Genomic DNA, 4,885 nt, shown 5'->3' on the forward strand with positions numbered 1-4,885 from the left:
ACAATGTCTCACTCAGAAGCAAATTACTTTTAAAGGACTGGACTTGTGAGTATTTTGCTACCATAATGAAACAGAGAGGTGAAAAGTAATATTTAGGAGATGTGAATGAAGATAAGTGTGAAATCCCCTTGTAATGGTAGGTCAGTAGTAGAATACATGTAGAACATATACTGCACATGGAATTATGGTTCAATGGACAAAAGAAAATATTCCAGCTAATACAATAGAGAGATGTTAGTGTATAAACACAGCTGATTCACCCGTAAGAATAAAAATGTGTACTAGTAAGTCAACAGTAAATGCCTTCTGGGGGTATAGCTCAGTGGTAGAGCATTCGACTGCAGATCAAGAGGTACCTGGTTCAAATCCGGGTGCCCCCTCTCTCCCCTTTTAGTTGTACAAAATACAAATACTTATACGTTGTAATGTTCATTCCTGATAGTACAGTGTCTATGGCAGGTTTAAATGCTTAATAAGTTTATTTCTTAACTTCATGCCAAGAAGTGAGATTTGCAGGTGTACTTCCAATAAGAATCATTTTGAGGCTGAATTTATATGTCAGGTACAATATCTCACTCAGAAGCAAATTACTTTTAAAGGACTGGACTTGTGAGTATTTTGCAACCATAATGAAACAGAGAGGTGAAAAGTAATATTTAGGAGATGTGAATGAAGATAAGTGTGAAATCCCCTTGTAATGGTAGGTCAGTAGTAGAATACATGTAGAACATAAACTGCACATGCAATTATGGTTCAATGGACAAAAGAAAATATTCCAGCTAATACAATAGAGAGATGTTAGTGTACAAACACAGCTGATTCACCCGTAAGAATAAAAATGTGCACTAGTAAGTCAGCAGTAAATGCCTTCTGGGGGTATAGCTCAGTGGTAGAGCATTCGACTGCAGATCAAGAGGTCCCTGATTCAAATCCAGGTGCCCCCTGTCTCCCCTTTTAGTTGTATAAGGATATTCAATTATGTGTTACAATTTCAGCTATATAGGCAACTCAAAGAAAAGTACAAAATACAAGTACTTATACGTTGTAATGTTCATTCCTGATAGTACAGTGTCTATGGCAGGTTTAAATGCTTAATAAGTTTATTTCTTAACTTCATGCCAAGAAGTGAGATTTGCAGGTGTACCTCCAATAAGAATCAGTGGCTCTTTTCATGAAGTTGTGATCAGTCGTAACATTATTCTTGGTTGTTTAATATAGTAAAATAGGAAAAGAGAAGGGAAGTTACCCATAATTATTATTGTTATTATTAACTTTTAAGTATAAATATTATAGATTTTGAGGCTGAATTTATATGTCAGGTACAATGTCTCACTCAGAAGCAAATTACTTTTAAAGGACTGGACTTGTGAGTATTTTGCTACCATAATGAAACAGAGAGGTGAAAAGTAATATTTAGGAGATGTGAATGAAGATAAGTGTGAAATCCCCTTGTAATGGTAGGTCAGTAGTAGAATACATGTAGAACATATACTGCACATGGAATTATGGTTCAATGGACAAAAGAAAATATTCCAGCTAATACAATAGAGAGATGTTAGTGTATAAACACAGCTGATTCACCCGTAAGAATAAAAATGTGTACTAGTAAGTCAACAGTAAATGCCTTCTGGGGGTATAGCTCAGTGGTAGAGCATTCGACTGCAGATCAAGAGGTCCCTGGTTCAAATCTGGGTGCCCCCTCTCTCCCCTTTTAGTTGTACAAAATACAAATACTTATACGTTGTAATGTTCATTCCTGATAGTTCAGTGTCTATGGCAGGTTTAAATGCTTAATAAGTTTATTTCTTAACTTCATGCCAAGAAGTGAGATTTGCAGGTGTACTTCCAATAAGAATCATTTTGAGGCTGAATTTATATGTCAGGTACAATATCTCACTCAGAAGCAAATTACTTTTAAAGGACTGGACTTGTGAGTATTTTGCAACCATAATGAAACAGAGAGGTGAAAAGTAATATTTAGGAGATGTGAATGAAGATAAGTGTGAAATCCCCTTGTAATGGTAGGTCAGTAGTAGAATACATGTAGAACATAAACTGCGCATGCAATTATGGTTCAATGGACAAAAGAAAATATTCCAGCTAATACAATAGAGAGATGTTAGTGTACAAACACAGCTGATTCACCCGTAAGAATAAAAATGTGCACTAGTAAGTCAGCAGTAAATGCCTTCTGGGGGTATAGCTCAGTGGTAGAGCATTCGACTGCAGATCGAGAGGTCCCTGATTCAAATCCAGGTGCCCCCTGTCTCCCCTTTTAGTTGTATAAGGATATTCAATTATGTGTTACAATTTCAGCTATATAGGCAACTCAAAGAAAAGTACAAAATACAAGTACTTATACGTTGTAATGTTCATTCCTGATAGTACAGTGTCTATGGCAGGTTTAAATGCTTAATAAGTTTATTTCTTAACTTCATGCCAAGAAGTGAGATTTGCAGGTGTACCTCCAATAAGAATCAGTGGCTCTTTTCATGAAGTTGTGATCAGTCGTAACATTATTCTTGGTTGTTTAATATAGTAAAATAGGAAAAGAGAAGGGAAGTTACCCATAATTATTATTGTTATTATTAACTTTTAAGTATAAATATTATAGATTTTGAGGCTGAATTTATATGTCAGGTACAATGTCTCACTCAGAAGCAAATTACTTTTAAAGGACTGGACTTGTGAGTATTTTGCTACCATAATGAAACAGAGAGGTGAAAAGTAATATTTAGGAGATGTGAATGAAGATAAGTGTGAAATCCCCTTGTAATGGTAGGTCAGTAGTAGAATACATGTAGAACATATACTGCACATGGAATTATGGTTCAATGGACAAAAGAAAATATTCCAGCTAATACAATAGAGAGATGTTAGTGTATAAACACAGCTGATTCACCCGTAAGAATAAAAATGTGTACTAGTAAGTCAACAGTAAATGCCTTCTGGGGGTATAGCTCAGTGGTAGAGCATTCGACTGCAGATCAAGAGGTACCTGGTTCAAATCCGGGTGCCCCCTCTCTCCCCTTTTAGTTGTACAAAATACAAATACTTATACGTTGTAATGTTCATTCCTGATAGTACAGTGTCTATGGCAGGTTTAAATGCTTAATAAGTTTATTTCTTAACTTCATGCCAAGAAGTGAGATTTGCAGGTGTACTTCCAATAAGAATCATTTTGAGGCTGAATTTATATGTCAGGTACAATATCTCTCTCAGAAGCAAATTACTTTTAAAGGACTGGACTTGTGAGTATTTTGCTACCATAATGAAACAGAGAGGTGAAAAGTAATATTTAGGAGATGTGAATGAAGATAAGTGTGAAATCCCCTTGTAATGGTAGGTCAGTAGTAGAATACATGTAGAACATAAACTGCACATGCAATTATGGTTCAATGGACAAAAGAAAATATTCCAGCTAATACAATAGAGAGATGTTAGTGTATAAACACAGCTGATTCACCCGTAAGAATAAAAATGTGCACTAGTAAGTCAGCAGTAAATGCCTTCTGGGGGTATAGCTCAGTGGTAGAGCATTTGACTGCAGATCAAGAGGTCCCTGATTCAAATCCAGGTGCCCCCTGTCTCCCCTTTTAGTTGTATAAGGATATTCAATTATGTGTTACAATTTCAGCTATATAGGCAACTCAAAGAAAAGTACAAAATACAAGTACTTATACGTTGTAATGTTCATTCCTGATAGTACAGTGTCTATGGCAGGTTTAAATGCTTAATAAGTTTATTTCTTAACTTCATGCCAAGAAGTGAGATTTGCAGGTGTACCTCCAATAAGAATCAGTGGCTCTTTTCATGAAGTTGTGATCAGTCGTAACATTATTCTTGGTTGTTTAATATAGTAAAATAGGAAAAGAGAAGGGAAGTTACCCATAATTATTATTGTTATTATTAACTTTTAAGTATAAATATTATAGATTTTGAGGCTGAATTTATATGTCAGGTACAATGTCTCACTCAGAAGCAAATTACTTTTAAAGGACTGGACTTGTGAGTATTTTGCTACCATAATGAAACAGAGAGGTGAAAAGTAATATTTAGGAGATGTGAATGAAGATAAGTGTGAAATCCCCTTGTAATGGTAGGTCAGTAGTAGAATACATGTAGAACATATACTGCACATGGAATTATGGTTCAATGGACAAAAGAAAATATTCCAGCTAGTACAATAGAGAGATGTTAGTGTATAAACACAGCTGATTCACCCGTAAGAATAAAAATGTGTACTAGTAAGTCAACAGTAAATGCCTTCTGGGGGTATAGCTCAGTGGTAGAGCATTCGACTGCAGATCAAGAGGTCCCTGGTTCCAATCCAGGTGCCCCCTGTCTCCCCTTTTAGTTGTATAAGGATATTCAATTATGTGTTACAATTTCAGCTATATAGGCAACTCAAGGAAAAGTACAAAATACAAGTACTTATACGTTGTAATGTTCATTCCTGATAGTACAGTGTCTATGGCAGGTTTAAATGCTTAATAAGTTTATTTCTTAACTTCATGCCAAGAAGTGAGATTTGCAGGTGTACTTCCAATAAGAATCATTTTGAGGCTGAATTTATATGTCAGGTACAATATCTCTCTCAGAAGCAAATTACTTTTAAAGGACTGGACTTGTGAGTATTTTGCTACCATAATGAAACAGAGAGGTGAAAAGTAATATTTAGGAGATGTGAATGAAGATAAGTGTGAAATCCCCTTGTAATGGTAGGTCAGTAGTAGAATACATGTAGAACATAAACTGCACATGCAATTATGGTTCAATGGACAAAAGAAAATATTCCAGCTAATACAATAGAGAGATGTTAGTGTATAAACACAGCTGATTCACCCGTAAGAATAAAAATGTGCACTAGTAAGTCAGCAGTAAA

General features: G+C 35.3%; 2 non-coding genes across 2 annotated transcripts; both read left to right on the forward strand.

Moving 5' to 3' along the window:
* The first annotated feature begins 2,193 nt into the window (after positions 1–2,193).
* Positions 2,194–2,265, forward strand: TRNAC-GCA (transfer RNA cysteine (anticodon GCA)). Its single transcript has one exon. It is a non-coding gene; the product is annotated as a tRNA-Cys (tRNA).
* A 1,249-nt stretch (positions 2,266–3,514) lies between these two features.
* Positions 3,515–3,586, forward strand: TRNAC-GCA (transfer RNA cysteine (anticodon GCA)). The gene has a single exon. It is a non-coding gene; the product is annotated as a tRNA-Cys (tRNA).
* Positions 3,587–4,885: the final 1,299 nt, after the last annotated feature.

This window comes from Mixophyes fleayi, chromosome 1 (genome assembly GCF_038048845.1).
Source record: "Mixophyes fleayi isolate aMixFle1 chromosome 1, aMixFle1.hap1, whole genome shotgun sequence".
Classification (NCBI taxonomy): Eukaryota; Metazoa; Chordata; class Amphibia; order Anura; family Limnodynastidae; genus Mixophyes; species Mixophyes fleayi.